Source organism: Felis catus, chromosome C2, assembly GCF_018350175.1.
Source record: "Felis catus isolate Fca126 chromosome C2, F.catus_Fca126_mat1.0, whole genome shotgun sequence".
In the NCBI taxonomy this organism is placed as follows: domain Eukaryota; kingdom Metazoa; phylum Chordata; class Mammalia; order Carnivora; family Felidae; genus Felis; species Felis catus.
The window spans coordinates 40,724,455-40,744,216 of record NC_058376.1 but is presented as its reverse complement, the minus strand read 5'-3'; the positions used below and the strand labels follow the sequence as shown (position 1 = coordinate 40,744,216).

The following is a 19,762-nucleotide window of genomic DNA, read 5'->3' as shown; positions in this document are numbered from 1 at the left end:
GTAATAAGGCTTCTATAAGAAGGTGGATTAGAGGTTGGGGAGAGGCAGAGCTCACCCAGCTAATTCCCCAAGGACAAACATGGCCTGAGGGAGTCCAGAGGACCTGGCCCTTAGACTCTCAGGCAGAGTCCTGCTCCATCTCTTCTAAATAGCCACTGTCCCCTTGAAAACTGAGAAGGGGATACAGTGGAGGTGGGGCATTTCAAAGACGGCCTTAGCTCTGCACCCACCCCCACCCACCCCCACCCGGGGCTACCTGACTTTGTAGTTGAGTAGTGAGTTCTAGGCCAAACCCCAGATTTCACCTCCAGCCAACACCCTCTGGTAAAAGAAAAGAGGAAATTCCTTTCATCACCCTCTGGTCCAACAAAGCCATAGTAGGAGAGAGAGGGCCAAGCCAGCGCAAAAGAAGGAAAGTGTGGAACCCTAGGGCAAGGAAGCCAGAAAGGGAGGACCTGAGGCCCACCCAGCCCAACTAATATGAGTGGGGGATCCTGTCAGGACTGCCTAATCCCTACAGACAAACTTTTAGTGGCACAAGCCTTAATCATGTCTCCTCCAGGCTGGAATTCACACCTCCGTGCAGGAGTTCCTGCCCTTGGTTCTAATCTTATTGTAAGGACTGAGGGAGTTAATCCATTTATACCAGTACCATCCATCCCCTGTGGTGATTCAAAACACAATGCTCGAAGGAGCTTCTAGCTATTTCATTAAAGGAGAAAAAAAAAAATCTTTCTTTTCTTTTTTCCTGTGAGTCCAGATTCAACCCTATTAGGGTGCCAGGAATGGCTCCATCACCCTGTGCACCAAGAAGATACAGAAGCTCAAGGACAACTGGGGCATTTGCCCTCGGTCTCTAAGTCTGTATTTAGCTATTACCCACTCCCTCTCCTGCACCCGGTCAGAGAAGCCTTATGCAACCAGAGGAAAGAAACTGAAGTCTTCAGCTGATGTTCCTCTAAGTCTAAATATAAGAGGAATCTTTTGTATCTAAATCATCAAGATATTTGAAAGGGAAATTGCTTTTATGTCCCCTGGCATTGGTACAGATTTTATTTTATTTTTCAATCCTCCTATAATTACCGTGTCAGGATGTGCTGTTTTCCTTCTACCAGTTTTCAACAAATAGGCAAACAGTTGCATGGTTTCAATGTCAAAGCTACTAGCATTTCCTCATAAACACTTCAGGGGAAAGAAAGGCGATCCCCCACCCCTAGATGAGAGGTGGGAGGAGGAGACAGATGACTCCAGGCCCCAGCTTCTTTTGTGAATCAGGAGGCTCAAGCTGTCCCTTTGGGGCTCTGTGAGGTGGTCAGAGAGCACTGCTGGATCCTACTTTTGGCAGGGGGTAATCTGGGGTGGGAGGAAGGGAAGGCACCCTTGAGAAGTATCCGATGCCTCTCCTCACCATTTTACCATTTGAGGAGACCCTTGCTGGTAAGATTTCAAGTGAATACAGTTTTCTTAAACAAGCTACTAGGACAATTCTCATCTTGCCTTTACTGTCCAGTTTCCCAAACATGTGTTTGAAATTATCGTTTCATTCCTCAGGGACAGGACAAATTGTTCACTGTAGATTAGATACTTGAAACACATTTGTTTTACCTGAGTCACATCTTTATGGAAATTTTCCCAGGACTGAATTTGCAAGAAACCATGACTGGCATTTATCATAGTTATTAAGCATAATGAAATCCAAACAGATATGAATTCATCTCCTACATCAGCCTCTGAAGGTCCAGGTTGTGAATACTGCTTAGAGCTGCAACCCAATTACCATCCAAGATTCCAGTTGAGGGAAGTCAGTTAAGTTTATCTCAAAGCCTTGTAAGTTCAATTGGTCAGTTTCTGCTTCATTTAAAATATCTCCAAAACCATTTAATTTTAAGTCTTTAAAGATTTTACTTTCAAGAAAGGAAAATGATCAGTGCTATATTTAATAAAAAATATTGTCATTCCAAAGCACATTACAGAATTATATTTCAGATGGAGAACTGGATGAAAACGGTCAAAAGGTACAAACTTCCAGTTTTGTTTTTTTTTAATGTGTATTTATTTTTGAGAGACAGAGAGACAGAGCGTGAGTTGGGAAGGGGCAGAGAGAGGGAGACACAGAATCCGAAGCAGGCTCCAGGCTCTGAGCTGTCAGCACAGAACCCAACGTGGGGCTCAAACTCACAAACCGCAAGATCATGACCTGAGCCAAAGTCAGACACTTAACTGACTGAGCCACCCAGACGCCCCCAAACTTCCAGTTGTAAGACAAAGTACTAGATGTAATGTACATGATGACTAGAATTACCACTACTTTATGATATATTTAAAAGTTGTTAGGAGAGTACATCCTAAGAGTTCTCATCACAAGAGAAAAACCTCTTCTGTTTTGTAACTATAATGAAACAATGGATATTAACTGAACTTATTGTGGTAACCATTTCATAATATATGTAAGTGAAATCATTATGCTGTACACCTTAAACATATACAGTTCTGTATATCAAGTATATGTCAATAAAAATGGGGGATGTGGGGGAAGAATTATATTTCACTATTTAAGCAAAACCCTATAAAGGAATGGAAACCCCAAATTCTGACCCTAGCCAAAACTAGATACACTCTAAAGCAGGGTTTCTTCTTGACATTGCATTATTGACATTTGTGGCCAAATGATTCTGTGTTGTGAGGGGCTGCCTGTGCACCATAGATGGTTAGCAGCATCACAGCCTCTACCCAGGGATGCTAATTACATCCCCTGTCCAGTGTGACAATAAGAAATACCTCCAAACATTTGCAAATGTCCATGAAGGGTCAAAATCACCCACAATGGAGACCTCTGTCTAAAGAAAGAATAATACCAAGATTATCTCAGGGTAGAAGTCAGATCATATGTATGAATGATATTCCAATTAAAAGGCCTAACCTGCAATAAATCCTACAGCAGTCACATCCAACAGAGACGGGTCACTTGTTGAGTCTGGACTGTCCCTCCCGAGTCTAACTTCATCTTCCATGAACTACCCCCAGAGTGGTACAAACTTAGGAAGAGGAGGTCATTCCAGATCCTCTCCTCCAAGGGAACCAACAGACCTCAGGAAAGGTAGGGAATATTGACCAAGATAACTACACTTGTTTCGTCTGATGGATAAAAGCTCTTCTCCAGACCAGAGGTTGTTCTCACCCTCAGCGTTCATGGGCAAAAAAAGTGCATATTCATTATGTGACCTAAAACTGGATACCCACACTTTGAATCTTTTTCATTCATCCTACAGATATAGTTATTCACAGTGGGTTTTTGTTTGTTTGTTTGTTTGTTTTTTTAGGTGTCCTACACTGTACAATGTGCTCACAGCCACAAGGTAAAACATCAAAAAATTGTCACTACCTGGAAGGAGCTAATAATCAACAGATAAACTAGTCTGGATTCCTTTCAGCACCACAGAAGCTAACTTCCATCTTCCACGGCCCTTCTGTGGCAGATCCTGGCCTCACCCAGGGGAGCATATATATTCCCATGGCAGTTGTCTGTTTACTTGGAAAGGCGAAGTTTGTTTTTCCAGCGTCTAAGTCTTGCTTGAATTGACCCCACAGGTCCCTTAATCCCACTAAGCTATTCTGATCATGTGCTTATTTCAACTCTTTTCACCACTAACGAGTGATTCCCCCTCCCTTCGCACCAATTTTTTGGTCCATGTTCTTGTGTAACAGTGAGCGTCGAGAGCTTAAGAAAAGTTATAAAAGGAAATGCTCACAATATTCAGAATTGAGTCTTAGATTGCAAATTCCCATTTTGAACAGTTAAATATTAGAAGTACTGTGTTGAAAAGGATTCTCTGATGGAATGAAACACGGGTTAGGTTTCTGACATGTACAGAATGCTATGGGAGCTCAGATGAAGGAGTTCTTATCTCTGCAGAAGATGTAAGGGACGGTCTTCTAAAAATACAACATTTCATAAAGTTCCAGTTCCCTATTTGTGACTGGAGAACATTCCAGGCAGGAGGAAATGCATTTGCAAAAAGTTCCAGCAAGTTCCAGCAGTAATTCAAGGCATGTGGGTTGGGTTTAGGGGCAGGCTGAAAATATTGTGGAAAATAGGGCTGGAAAGTTAGAAGTTAAAACAGAGATAATCCAGACTTTTTGTATGTGTCACTCTGGCAGCAAGCAGTGTCAAGAATAAACTGGAGAGATTTGTTTGTTTGTTTTTCTGTAATGACCATGTCACTCATCTTAAAGAGAGTAATGCCTTGGGAGAACATTGCAACAGACTCAGAAGCTAATCAGATTTCAACCCCATCTAAATTGATATAATTTCTCATTTACATATAAAAGAGATAACTAAACAAAACCAGCTCTAATGGCAAGAACTGAGCGTGAGGGTGGTGCTAATTACGAACATGATGGAGATCACAGGTAAGATTAGGACTCTCACTAGATGCCATCGCTGACTCTCAGCACCTGATCTGAGCAGTAGTGTCATCTCATCCTTATGTGGCATATTGCAAAAAGACCACAAATTCCACCCATCCTTGAACTATGCTCCTCTGTGATATGACTTTCCGCTCTTCCTATCAAGGGGTGGAGCCTATATCTCTACCCCTTCAATCTGGGCTTGACCGTGTGATTGGCTTTGGTCCAGAGCATTAGCAAACATGATGTGAGCACAGCCTTGAAAACAGACCTGCTCTTTTTTGCTGCCCTGACAGCACCACGTGAGGAAGCATGAGTTAGCCTGTTGGACGGTGAGCCACACATTGCCCATCTGGCAGATGGTATCCACCCATCTGGCCAACCTGAGGTGAGGCCTCCCCAGACCAACTAGCCTGCCAACCACTGACGTGTAAATAAAACCATCCTAAACAACCCTTCGCTAGCCAGTCTCTCCAGATCAGAAAGATCTCTGAAGCCAATCCACAGGGTTATAGAAATAATAACTGTTTATTGTATTGAGTCACTACGTTTGGGTGGTTTGTTACATACCAAAAGCTTACTAACAGACCTCAGTGCGATCTTAGGAGATGGATACTAATATTATTTCCAAAATGGGGGGAAAAATGAGACATTTAAGACTTGTCCATAGTTACAGAGCTAATTGATAAAGATCAGAATTTGAACCCAGCTTCTAGATTGATGCTTCTTTTTAGAGGGGCCGGGGTATGTTTTGGTGTTTCCTCTGCTTAGCTAGAAGAATCTGCATAGTGTTTTTTTGATTAAGGAAACTAAGATTTTGCTAATACTTTAAAAGAAAATGAGGGTGGAGAAGACATATGAGAACAAGAAATCCTGGGGAAAAAATAGTTTACCAGGTTTGTCATCAAGGAATACACAGGTTAAAGAGAAGAATGATAATTGTATTTTGCAGTGATTGTCAAAAACAGTAACTCACAGCCTGTCAGTCAGCTAGGAGACTAGTAGTCCACAGGGGCTTGTAGGTGGTCTACCCGCTGGCCCATAGACCTACTAACATATATGATATTACAATCAGACATGGATGTACTTATTATATACCTCCATGAAATGTTATCAAAATGCCTCATGGTTTTTATTTCATTCTTTCTTTCTTATTTGGTCGTGGCAGGTGAGAGGGATTTATTACCATGCTGCGGTCCCTAGACCCAAAATGTTTGAGACCCACTGCAATCAAGCACACGAAAAGCTCCCCCCCAAAAATCCCAACCTGGTAGAACAGGAAGGTAGAAGTTCCATGATAATTAAAAAGATAGCGGCAGGAATACTGTAACACATAGGCGCCACATAGAATGCAGAGTTATATTGTAAAGGTAAAAGGGAGCAAATTTTGATTTATTGAGCTGTAATTCCATTGAGGGTTTCTGGTGACTCCGGCTTCACACTTGTGGTTGTAATATTCCCAGAACCCCTCAATGGAGTGATTTCCTGAAATGCACAGCTGCCTCTTATTTATTTTATTAACTTTACATAAAAACCATGGGAGCACAGCTTTTACGGTATTTGACTATGATTGGCCTTGTCTTTTCAAGTTTGGGATGGAAGGGGGAGAAAACATAAAATGAAATGAGAACACCATTTAAAAACTAAAACTTTCAAAGGAGTGATAACTAGAAAGACTTTTTGCTTGGGGTTATAATTTAACAATGAAATTTCCTCAGACTAATATACGATAATTGATTATATTTCAAAACATCAAAATCCAGATTTGATACCATGAAGGATGGTTGTGTAATATGCAAATGCCAGTCCAAAAGACAGGAAAATTGCTAAACTTCTTTGTTATAACTTTTTTTATTAATAAGACATAAGGTAATGTAATTTGTTGTAGGATCCATTATGATCCATTCTTAAGTTTCTTCAAGTGTCTAGATCTAAAAAGTGTCTAAATCTAAAAAGATCCTTTGAAGGAATCACCGTTATTCAAAACTGTCCTTGCAAAAACTATTATCTTTAAAACATAAGCTATTAGAGTCTGATCCAAGACTCTAGAGCTAAAATAAGACATGAGAATGGAAAAATCAGTTCACTGAGAAAAAATGTTTTTTTTAGTGTAAAAATATATAAGTTCACTAAACTAATGACACTTTTCTATGATTTGGGGATAGATTTTTATTTTTTAATACATTTCTAACAAAACTTTTTTGGATGAGTTATTTAGCCATCCAATATAACTTTAAAATATTAAGTGCAAATAAACCACGACATAGTGTTAATGCCAAAGCATTTTCTTACTTAACTGAACAAGGGGATGATCAAAAATTCTTCAGAAAGTCCAACATATGGAGCTTATAGTTCTTCAATTATGTCAACATTTATTAGTTAAATAGAAATCACGAATCTTCTTTAAGGATGTAAGCCCATATGCCTGCAATTAATATTTTTCAGCCCCATAAAAGATACTATAACTTAATTCCCAGTGTCTTTACTTTCAAGGGCTAAAGGCTCACAAATTATGTCACAAGAAACAGCAATGGCTAACCAGAGTTTTGTTGTAATGTATTTTCGTTAGCTGAAGCTAATTGGAGCCAAATGAGTAGAGCAATGTTGTAAAAGCACGTAGAGAAATCCTGAGTCTTTAGGAACTGAAATAAATGAGGATAATCACCAGTGTATGCAGAATACACTGCGTTCAATTAATATAAATAGGATAGCAGTCAGCTGGGAAGTGCCACAGATCATGATGGGTTCTGGTGGGCAGCATATGTCTTATTACACTGTATAAACACAAGCAACATGCCAGACTGAACCAGATCAAATAACAGGGAATCAGGGAACCAGGAGCTCAATTGGAGACCTTTGCAAATTTCTGTGGTGCAATTTTCTGGAGCACGGTCTGGTCTAGATTGTCAATTTGTGTGTGTTGGGTGGAAAGATGTAGGTATGATGCAGAGAAGTTCTCTTTGCAAAGACAAAAAATATAGTTCAAGCAAGATAAAGCTACTACTGTATTTCAGCCAGGGCAACAATTATTTTTACCCACACTTTGGTTATAATAACCATAAAAATTATTTTAAGCTTGTATCCGATTTTTATAATAAATTTTGATCTAAAATGTAACAATTGCTAAGAAGAATCTCTTGAAATATTGACATTCCATTCTTACAGGATAAAGGTTACAGCTTGAGTGGTGTTAGCATAGTACCTTCTGTCAGATTCTCTTTTTATAATAGACAGTTTTGATAAATTCCCCTTTCAAAATGAAATAACATTAAACTCACAATGAAGCTATTTTGAGTATAGCATGTTTCAATTTGTCACACATATCAGAATTATGACTTTTTCTTTCATTTTAAATATTCTAATTTAGAGGGGTGCCTGGGTGGCTCAGTCGGTTAAGCATCCAACTTCGGCTCAGGTCATGATCTCATGGTCCATGAGTTCGAGCCCCGCGTCGGGCTCTGTGCTGACCGCTCAGAGCCTGGAGCCTGTTTCAGATTCTGTGTCTCCCTCTCTCTCTGCCCCTCCCCTTTTCATGCTCTGTCTCTCTCTGTCTCAAAAATAAATAAACGTTAAAAAAAAAAATTAAAAATAAATAAATAAATAAATAAGACCAGAGGTCTGTCTGCTAAAAAGAGATTCGGGATTGGCCATGCTGACCTGCGAGAAGCGAAGATCTGTCATGTGTCCTGATGCCGGGCAATCAGGAGCTGTCATTTAATTCATCACCATTCAGTTACAGATACAAGTGAGACAGGTCAAGTAGAACAGGGCCAGAGACCAATCGTCAATGTTATTTTAGGCGTCTTCATTTCCCTCGAAAAAGGGAGCAACAAAGATAACCGAATCAAGGACTCTACAGGAAGGTAGACCAGCTTTCAATAAATGCACAAAAGGAAGCCACACTCTTCATTTTTAATTTTCACGTTCCTCGCCCCCATTGTAAAATTAGTAGCTTCTCAAATCCAGCTCTTGAGTTTTGTGTTTCACCTTTGGAAGTTTCTATGACTTTTCAAAAACAGACATTCACATGTATTTTTCTGATTTTTTTTTAAATAAAATAGAATATCAAGACATTTTCTGATCAGAAGGTCATCAGTTATGATAATATTGCACCACAGGGTCAAGAATGGAAATGTCAAGGATACCATTCACGTGGGGGTGGCTTGTTGAGGGTTCTGCTTTCTGGGGTTCACAACCTTATGCTGAGGGGCTCCCCCACTCACAACCCACCTTCATTTTCTCAGACTAACAGATATCCTTGAGGATTGCAAAGGAATGGCATTGAAGGTGAGTAGTAAGAGGAAGTCCAGTTGTTTCCTCCTACTCTTCTTCTGCCCCCAAACCTTATCTAAGTCCTGAATCCTATTTCTTTTGGAAAGAACACCAGCGGTTAATTTCAGTCTGAGCCTTCCTTTCTTGTGATTAAGGCAGTGATGAACTTTAATAGTAGCCAGAGTGCCTAGGTAACTCCATGAGAAAGCATGTATGTTATTACTCACTAGGAGAGGTGTGCAAGTTGGAAGTATGTTCGTGAGGGCCACCAGGTCTGTCTGGGAAGGATTCACGAGTGCTGGGTCTCCCAAAGCCTAGAATAGAAGCAGCACTGTACAGAAATGCCGGTGCACCACTTTGTGAAGAAAAGGAAGAGAGGAGCACTTGGGTGGCTCATTTGGTTAAACATCTGACTCTGGATTTCAGCTCAGGTCACTATATCCCAGCTCGTGAGTTCGAGCCCCATGCTGGACTCGGCACTGACACACAGAGCCTGCTTGGGGTTCTCTCTCTCCTTCTGTGTCTCTGCCCCTCCCCTGCTCATGTGCTCTCTCTCTCTCTCTCTCTCTCTCTCTCAAAATAAATAAATAAATTAAAAAAAATAAAAAGGCAAAAAAGAAAAGGAAGAGAAAAAAAGAACCAGCTCCTGGAGAAGATCTTGACATGAAAAGACGGCAGAGAAACAATCCGATGCATTGTTGTATGCATAGGAGGGGGGGTGAGGAAGCAGACAGGTAGGGCGGGATGTGTGAATTATTTTAAGACCCTTTTACTTCCACAGAAAGAATTATAATCACTGGCTCCAACTGGGGGTGGGGGGAACTTGTGATACCTGGAGTGCTGGATGTATTTCTGGCAGAAACCTCTGAGAAGTCACAGTAGGCAAAGGAAACTCCAGTAACCACACGTTGAAAAAAAAAAAAAAAGCGTAAAGTGGTAATACAAGGACTGGGTGATAAGCAAAGCACACTTACAGAAGAGCCATGTGGTCAATTTCTTCCTTGAAGCCCACCCCACTCTGAAAAGATTTCCTTTTTAAATGTTTATTTATTTTTTAAAAAGAGAATGAGTGGCAGAGGAGCAGACAGAGAGGGGACAGAGGATTGGAAGCAGGCTCTGCACTGACAGCAGAGAGCTTGATGCAGGGACAGGAACTCAGTAACTCACGACCTGAGCCAAAGTTGGACACTTAGCCGACTGAGCCACCCAGGTGCCCCTTCTAATCAAGGATGAAATTTGTATTACTCGCTGTGAGACCCAGGCAGTGTGAAAAGGAAGACTTCAGGGCTCTATTTTTTTTTTCTTCTTCTACATGATTATTATCAATTCCAAATATAGGCTTATGTCAAAGCATTGTACCCAGTTGCATGTCTGTGGAGAAACTGGAAATCTGCTGAAGAGTCTCTTCTCCAGGAAAAGACCATTCTGGGTTTCTGACATTTAGGAGATGTTTCAGCCCCCAATAAAATAACACACAGGGCCTCCATACCAATGGCCTTTTTTTTGCCATAAAAACTGATGGAAATTTAATGTAATCAGAAAGGAAAACTAAATTTTTCTAAATGCTGATATAATTTAATGTTATAAGGGACCTGACTATGTGTAGCAATGAAAAGGAAATCACGGATGCTATGGATTATAACAGCGAGTTTGTTCCGCGAGACGGGTGACACAGCCTCATGACCCAAGCAGCCCGTGTCACCACCTAGGATTACTAAGAGACAGTGTGACTGTTTTAAAACACACACACAACAAAAATCTTTAGAATAATGATGACTTTAATCTTTATACGTCTTTGTGCTGCAAGTAATTGAAATCTCAACCAAAAGTAGCTTAAATGTGAGGGCATTTTTTTCTTTAACCTCACTTTATATAAGTCAGCAAGTCAGACCATACGAGGGTGCGTTAGCTCAATAGCACAGCTGATTTCATCAAAAATTCAGGATCTTGCCATTTGTCACTTTCCATTGGCCAAAAATGACCACTGAAGTTCCAGAGGTTACATGTATCAACATTCTGGGACAGAAAAATGCAGTGTAAACTCATTCATTGATTTTTATGATTTTTCTATCCCGGAATACCCCCTCTAGCAGTCCGGATCTGATCAGGAAATAGAAATCCCACAGTAGTTTAAACAAGGGAGCGTCAATCAAAGAATTATTAGCTACAATAAAAAGAATTATTAGCTATAAGATATAAGGAACCTCTGTCTGGTATGCTAGGGCTAATGGAGAGCATGTAAGGAAAGACAAACTTGGAAGCATTTCAGGCCTTGGAGAAGATGTGGTTCAGCCACCTGATAGCAAGGGGGTTGGCTTATTTAGCCAGAACTGCGGGGAGTCTGTAGTTGCTGGGCAAACCATAGGCAGCCTCCTACCCAGGGGAGGTGGGGGAGCAGAGGGTCAGCTACCTTGGCGTGGGCGTCCAGTGGGAGTCTAGGCTCACTTTGGGATAGGGGGCGGCAGTTGGGGGTGTGGGGGCTGTGTGGCGGGTGGGTGGGGGGTGGGGCTTCCGACCGGGAAGGTTGGCAGGGAGTGGCTTGGAGAAGGAGCTCTCTCTCCCTCCAGATCTCCCCCTCCCATGCCCTCACCCCTTTGGGTCTCAGAGAGCTGCATGCAGGCGGTCCAGGTTATCTCTAGGCTGAGGCTACAAGGTTACAAAGAGATCGCTTTCCGGGCCTGGCCGGAGGCAAGTTCCACCTGGTGGCCCCACACCCACAGCTCAGGCTGCAAATTGCCGGAAGCCTCTCCCTCTTGCAGTGTCTCTCTAGCGCCCTCTACTGAAAAGCTTAACATCACACGTACTTACTTTAAAGGGAAATGGTTAAAGAAACTCCGTTGTTAGATACATCAGAGAGCATATGTGGAAAGGTGTGTTCAGAGCTCAGAGGTAATAAATTAAGAACTGACACAGCCCCGGATGACTTTCCTTCATCTCTCCTTGACCAGAAGTGCGTGACATCCACACGCCTAAATCAATAACTAGATGGAATTAATCACCAGATTTGGTTTAAACTAATCAAGATTTACCCCAGGGCTGAAATGGAGCTCTTTCCAGGAAACACAGCCCACAAGGCTATCCAGGGCTCTGCCATCAGGCAGAAGCCTGCGAACTAACAGTGTATGCTGTCCCATGTCTTCTGTTTCAATGATATGGGATATCCCATAGTCAAAAAAGTAATGGCAAACACGTACAGGTCGTTTTCTCCTAAAAAAATTTTTTTTAATGGTTTCAGAAACAATCACTGCAGCAAAAGCATCTGAAAGCAGATAATACCAGAGACTAATTTACAGTAGAAGACTGTAAATTTTTAATGCTATGAAACTTACTGTCTAGAAACTGCAGGCTTCTTTTAAGAAGTGAAAAGTTTAATCTTTGCTTAGTATGAAAAGAGAGTGGGAGAAAACTTTAAATAACCACCAATAAAAATTTCTCTAATACTTAAAGCAGTTTCTAGATATGATTTCCTTACCTAACCGCCCTCATCCTAGCTCTCTGATAGAACCTGGCTTTTCCTCTTACAACTTCCTCAGTTCCCTGCTCTGTTGCACCCTTGCCTACATGTCCGTATTGGGTGGCCTCATCTTCCTCTCCATTGCCCTGCTCCCTCTCCATATGATAAACTCACATTTGCCACCATATGCTTTTATAGAAATACTTTCTGTCCCCACAGAGAGTTACAAAACAGGTATACTTGATGATGAAGGGCTGTTGATCACAAACATTATTATTCAAGAAATTACATGTTTAATCTGAAATATTATTTGGTGAAGGAGTGCCCTCACCTGCAAAAATAAATAAATGTACGAAAGAACAGACATTATATCCTGCATACAATTTTATTTTTAAAAAGATATTTTAATTTCATATACTATCACTTTCAGTGGGATAAAGTCAACCCAAAATTAAAAATTGCAAGTTGCTTTTCCTGCTAAAGAATTATCACCTGCCAACTCAATCAGTAGTCACCTCTAACACACACTGCTTCTCCTGATGGGAATAATCCATTTAAAGAAAGTCACAAGAATTCACCACTGAGAGTCATATTTCTGGGTAACACATAACAAAGCTTTGGTAACACTCCAGTGTCATTTCCTTTGAAGGTTGATGTTGGATATTGTTGCTGAGGAAGGTCAAAAGCTGCTAAGACCTTCCTAAAGAACATGATAGCACCTATATGTCAGTGATTATGCCTACTTTGAAAGAAAAGGGGTTGCAATTATTAATTTGACTGTGAATATTGAGTATATGCAACTCTGCAAAACTTAACAATTAATTTCTATTTGGCTGTGTGATTTAACATTTAGACTTCATATAGCATAGCTAAAATGTATAGGAAACTAAGTGAAATTGGTCTCAGATATTTTATATTGGAGCAGATGTGATATCTTATATTCGAACTGACTCAGGCTAAGAACATCAATCTTCCAGAGAATAGGATGAGGTGGGGTTGGACTAGGTTAAAATATAAAAGGGGAAGTTTCCTCGGTTCATCGATTCATCAGTCTGAGCAACAATGTCCTTCCCCTTAGGAGCTCATTATCATAACCGGTCTGGGAAGGGCTCCTAATTCTAGAATTTTCCTTCACTTTCTCCCATCTTGACAGTCACGCATTCCATTCAAGGTATTCTTTCTCAACCAGATGTCCAGAGGAAAGGACCCAAACAAAATGTGTTGGGTGGAAGAAGGGGAAGAGAGCAGGACTATAACCACCTTAAGGTAATCAGACAGCCTTTGTCATACAGCTAAGTAGTTTAAAATACAAGCTCTGGAACCTGTGACTGCCTGGACCCCAATCTGTGTTTGGTCAGGAATTAGCTGTACAACCTTGACAATATTACTGAACTTCTTTGTGCTTCAGATCACTCTTCTGTAAAATACAGATAAACATCATAAAAAATCATGGTTCTTAGGCTAAGTGGTTGGATACACAGAAAGCACTTAGAATAATGCCTGGGAGTAAGTGTGTATCAAGTCAATGCAGAACCTTTCTCAAAATTTGGGAATAAAAAAAACTCCTTGAAATATGCATGAAGTTTAGATAATTTGAGTATAAATCATTTATGAATATAAAAGTTTTCCTGAATGTTGACTAGTAGGGTGAATGCTCAATTAAATGACTGAAATGCCAAATTGTATATTGTATTAAGAAATTTTTAATTTGCACACAATTTTAATTAAACATGTCCTTCTGTAACTTTTTTAATACATTGAATTTCTGTGAGTTGTACTATTAAATTAAATGAATATTTACTGAAGAAATGACTATGTGTTAGGTTATTCCAGTTATCTATTATGGTAGAAAAAGGGGAAAAAAAGCCTCCCCAACACTTAGTGACATAAAACAGTAGATATTTTATTATGCTCATTATATTGTGGATCAGGAATTTGGACAGAGCACAGTGGTAATGGCTGTCTCTGCTCCATAGTAACTGAGGTCTCAGCTGGGTTGAAACGGTTTGAGACAGCTTAACTGAGGCTATCTGCCTGGAGCCCCATTTAAGGATGTTGGAGGGGCTTCTTGATTCTTCTCTCCATTCCATCTTCTGGGGCGGCAATGTTCAAGATGGCTTCTTCACTCATGGCCTGTAGCCTTCAATGGGTGGCTGGAACAGATGGGGCCATCCAAGTAACTCTCTCTTCAGGTACTCTCTCCGTGTGACTAGCTTAGGCTTCTTTAAAGCATGGCCTTCCCAGTTCTCAGACTTTTCATATGATGGTGCATGACTCCAAGAGCAAGTATCCCAAGAAACCCACTAAAAGGTGCAAAGTCTTTAGTGACTTATCCTCAGATGCCCCAGAACATCACTTTTGCCATGTTCCATTGGTCAGAGGATCATTAACGTCAGCCCAAAATCAAGGGAAGGAGAATTAGAAACCAATTTTCAACTGGAGAAGTAGCAAATAATTTGTGTCCTTCCATCTACTTTTTAAGTCCGTTAAGTCATTGGCTTTATACCCTTTTCTAGCTACTGCCCTGGACAGTCAACCTTCTCAAAAGAATGGCCCACTCAGGCTGTGTTCACTGACTGCCTAACTGTCTCTCTAATCTGGCATTAGCTCTCCTTACTCCACTAAACTCCTCTTGCAAAAGCCATTAATGACTTCCACTTTGGCAAATATAATGGACAATTATTTATTTCTAAGTGATTTTTGACACCATTGAAAATTGTCCTTAAACACTCTCTCTCCCAGGCTTTTTGACACCGCACTCCAGTTTTTTCTTCTCTCTGCTTTTTTCTTCTTGGTCTTCTTTACTTCCTCCCATTTTCCCACCCATGTTCCTCTTCCTCATCGCCACCACCATCCTCACACACCCGTATCAGTTGCCACCTCTGTTTGAACTAGTACTCGGTTTCATTCCCTTATCTTTATTTCTACTACTACTAACCTAGTCAAAGTCAAAACTCTCTTGTACCAGATTTCCCTCAGTAACATCCTGATTGGTCTCCCTGCAAAGCCTTCTTTCCCCTTCTAATCTGTTTTTCAAATTATGCCCTGAAAATGATTTAAAGATTGAAAATCCTTGAATTCTTTTCCAATGAAACTCAAATAAAACTTAAAATCTTACAAAGTCCTGCCTTACCCTATTTCATGCCAGACTTTCTTTCAGTTCCTCAATGTACCATGTTCCTTCCACCTGAAGACCTTTCTCCATAGTCATCTCTCCAGATGGAAAGTGCCATCCCTCCTTTCTTTCCATTTGTGTCCTACCTAACTCCCACTCACCCAAGTCAAAGTCTCAGCTCAAATGCCATTGTCTCAGAGACAACCTCTCTCACCTCTCTACCTAAATTAGGCCTTCCCATAATTTTTTTTTTTAATCTATTTATTTTGAGAGAGAGAAACAGCATATGAGTGGGGTAGGGGCAGAGAGAGAAGAAGAAGAGAGAGAAAATGCCAAGCAGACTTCACGCTGTCAGCATAGAGCCCTATGTGGGGCTTGAACTCACCAATCATGAGACCCTGACCCAAGCAGAAGTCAGACACTTAACCAACTGAGCCACACAGGTGTCCCACTCCCATAATTCTTTATATCATTTTTCTTCATAAAAATATATTACTAATTTTAATTGTATGTTTCCTTGTTATTTATTTAATGTCATCTCTAGTAAGTAAGATGTACATGTATTGAGGGTAGGGATATAATTTTTTGCTTCACTGTTGTTAGTATATGGGTGATAATTTTTCCCTCTGGGGTCAAACTACCTGATGCATATTTTAGATCTAGAACTAGCTGTGAATTTGAACAAGTTATTTAACCACATATGCTTTAGTCCTCTTATCACAAACATGTAGGTAATAATAATACCTATCTAATAGGGTTGTGGGAAGGACTTAATGTAATAATGCATGTTAAGAGCTTAGCAAATGGCTGGCAAACAGCAGCTACTCAATAAGAATTTTCTTTTCTTTTCTTTTTTTTTAATGTTTACTTATTTCAAGAGAGAGAAACAATGCAAGTAGGGGAGGGGCAGAGAGAGAGAGGGAGAAAGAATCCCAAGCAGGTTCTGCAATGTCAGCGCAGAGCCTGACAAAGGGCTCCATCTCACAAACACAAGATCATGACCTGAGCAGAAATCAAGAGTTGGACACTCAACCGACTGAGCCACCTAGGTGCCCTTCAGTAAATATATTCTATTGGTATTTCTATTATTATTACCTCCTGCACAGTGCCTGGAATATAGTTGGTGCTCAATAAATATTTCATATAGGATGAATGAATGATGAAAGTTAAACACTGCTTTAGCAAAAGGTTCTATATACCTATGTGCTGGTTTTTTTATACATTTTATATATTTAATTTTTTTTACTGTTTATTTATTTTGAGAGAGAGAGAGAGAGAGAGCACAAGCAGGGGAGGGGCAGAGAGAGAGAGAGAGAGAGAGAGAGAGAGAGAGAGAGAGAAAGAATCCCAAGCAGGCTCCACGATGTCAGCGCAGAGCCCAATGTGGGGCTCAATCCTATGAACCATGATATCATGACCTGAGTCGAAATCAAGAGTCGGACGCTTAACTGACTGAGCCACCCAGGTGCCCCTACATTTTGTATATTTTAAAAGATATATTTTGAAATATAAGATACAGTATGTGAAAAAACTAAGGAAAAATTCTTCTTTTTATATCAGGCTAAACATTTCCCTTGTTTCAATGCTTGTTCCATATAAAAATAAAATATGTCTTAATTACCTCTTTACAGATCATACAAAGGTTAATTCCAATTAGTCCAAGATGAATATTTACACATTTTGAGTTAATGACATTCTGATTAATGAGTTTTTCTGTACTTAAGATTTTTTCTAAACTAGAAGTAAATTATACATGCTGATAAATCATTAAATTTGATTCATAGAAGCATTTCTTAAATGATGTAATTGAATAAAATTTCTCATGAATAAGAACATATTCATGGTATTATATACTATGATAAGAAAAAAATGTGAAATTAAAAGAAAAAAATTATCTAAGAATGAAAAGGAGAAAGAAGGAAAAGGATTCTATTTCTCCTTGGCCTAATTAATGTTACCAATTTATAACATAATTTGGCTCTGGCTTTACTATTCTAGGAAAAGATTAATAGTAAACTAGAATTGTTCGGACCAATATAATAACAATATTAAATTTCAAAAAATAGAAAGCACTAATCCTTTTATAATACTCCTTAAAATTAACAAATTGAATCTCATTAAACTTACCTTATTTTATATTACGGTCACATGTAATATCATTCAGATCATGATCTGAGCCAAAATCAAGAGTTGGTCACTTAAGCAAATCACTCAGGTGCCCCCCGCCCCGCAACTATGGGTTTTAATAGCACTCATGAGAACACAAAGTATGGTGATGAGGAGGCAGTAATGTGTGTATATGTTGCTAAGAAAATCTTAGAAAAAACCCCACTAATTTTATTACGAGAAAGACAGATACCATATGTTTTCACTCATATGTGGATCCTGAGAAACTTAACAGAAGACTAGGGGAGAGTGGAAGGGGGGGAAAAGAAAAGTTACAGAGACAGAGGGAGGCAAACCTTAAGAGACTCTTAAATACTGAGAACAAACTGAGGGTTGATGGGGGCAGTGAGAGGGGAAAGTGGGTGATGGGCATTGAGGAGGGCCCCTGTTGGGATGAGCACTGAGTGTTGTATGGAAACCACTTTGACAATAAATCATAAGGAAGTGTTTTCTTAACAAAGCAATACTTTCTAGCTCACAATTTCTTTTAACCCACAAAATATTATGGCAATCCAGGATTTCATTCTTATGCTTCTCCTTGAAAGTAGCTAAGAACAGTAAATTATTTTATCTCACTATAGTTCTTTGGCCATTATGTATACAATTTATTAGCATCCATGAGAATAGTTGCATAAAATGTTGGTGACTTCACTGTCTTCAAATTTGCCAAAAATGTGTCCATATTCACTTTGTTAAATGTCATCCTATATGAATTTTACATTAGTTTTTGAAAATTATTAATTCCTGTATTAACAACTCTCATTTAATCAGGGCATTCTGGTCTTAGAGTTTATTTTGCTTTTCTGCTGCAATTTGTTTTTTACTTAAATCAATGTAAAATTTTTTAAAAAATTTTTAATGTTTGAGAGAGACAGAGTGTGTGTGGGGCGAGGCACAGAGAGAGAGGGAGACACAGAATCTGAAGCAGGCTCCAGGCTCTGAGCTGTCAGCCCAGATACTGATGTGGGTCTCAAATTCACAAACTATGAGATCATGACCTGAGCCAAAGTCGGATGCTGAACCGACAGAACCACCCAGGTTTAAATCAATTTAAAACAAAACAAGGGTGTCTGGCTTGCTCAGTTGGAAGAACATGCAACACTTGATCTTGGGGTCATGAGTTCAAGCCCCACATTGGGTGTAGAGATTACTTAAATAAAAAAATAAAACAAAATGAGACAAGAGAGAATATACAGACCCAATAGGAAGAACAATCCCATCATTCTGTCTGCTGTTCTTACTGGACAGCATTGTGACCCACACCCTCACTATTCCATTGCTGACATCACTCAGGTATGAAAGGCAATTTCTAAAATCCACCCCCCTGCATAAAGAAGTCTCCCTCAACCACCAGAGCCTGTGAGTATCATCTCTGTGATTATGTTATGCTCTGTGGCATGGTGGACTTCAAGATGGGGGAGATTTTCCAGGTGGGCTTGGTTCTGATCACATGAGCCTTTAAAAGCAGAGACCTTTCTCCAGCTGAGGGCAGAAGAGGGAGTCAGAGCAACCTGAAGCATGAGAAGGACTCACTGCTAGGAGCATGGAAGGAGCCACTTAGGGTGGAACGCAGATGGGAAGACCAGCCGCCTACTGATGCCAGCAAGGAAACGGGGACCTCTCTACTACAACTGCAAAGAACTGAATTTTGCCAATAACAGGAATTATGAGGATTCCTTTTCTCATCTTGGCATCCAAGTAACAAAGCCAGCCAATACCCTGCATGCAGCCTTGTGAGACCCTGAGCAGAGAACCCAGCCATGTCATCCCAGACTTCTAATTTATGGAACTAACGAGTAATAAATGGGATTTTTAAAGCTGCTAAGTTTGTGACAGTTTGTGATACAGCAATAAAAACAAACACAATGGGATGATCCTAGTATCCTCTGAGCGACTCGCTGAACTTACATTATGGTGTAGATTTCACACAAAGTACTTAAATTTGTCCTAAGTTGATAACCAAGCCACTGAGCCACCATGCGTATTAATACAACTATAGATTGCAATAGTCTCTTAAGCTTCCTTTTCAGTAACAATAAAAACTTTACCATTATTTGAAAAAAAAATTGAACAAATCCCCAACATTATATCCCCAAACTAAACAACTTACTAACAATACGTCTAAAGGTTACCAAAACATTGACTGAAGCTACTTTCTCAATTCATTTCCACCCCAGATAGATACATCTTTGGCATCATTTTTTATAGCTAGATAATTCTTCTTGTCAGCAGCAGTATACATTCTTGTTCTAAAATGCACCCCTATCATCCAAAATATTACTCATGATCACCCACATATGCCTGCAACACATCTGTTTTTAGCTTTTCTATCCCTACTCCTGGATCTC

At 39.9% G+C, this 19,762-nt stretch overlaps 2 long non-coding RNA genes across 3 annotated transcripts; one reads left to right on the top strand and one right to left on the bottom strand.

The window, feature by feature from the left end:
* Positions 1–14,015: 14,015 nt before the first annotated feature.
* LOC123379919 lies at positions 14,016–18,656 on the bottom strand. 2 transcript variants are annotated; one of them, XR_006584971.1, is made up of 3 exons: positions 18,613–18,633; positions 17,376–17,420; positions 14,016–14,488 (listed from the first exon to the last, which is right to left on the bottom strand). It is a non-coding gene; the product is annotated as an uncharacterized LOC123379919 (long non-coding RNA). The 2 variants fall into 2 exon arrangements; XR_006584970.1 differs by lacking the exon at positions 17,376–17,420 and having other exon boundaries at positions 18,613–18,656.
* A 2-nt stretch (positions 18,657–18,658) lies between these two features.
* LOC109503398 lies at positions 18,659–19,236 on the top strand. Its single transcript, XR_002162351.3, has 2 exons — positions 18,659–18,773; positions 18,897–19,236. It is a non-coding gene; the product is annotated as an uncharacterized LOC109503398 (long non-coding RNA).
* Positions 19,237–19,762: the final 526 nt, after the last annotated feature.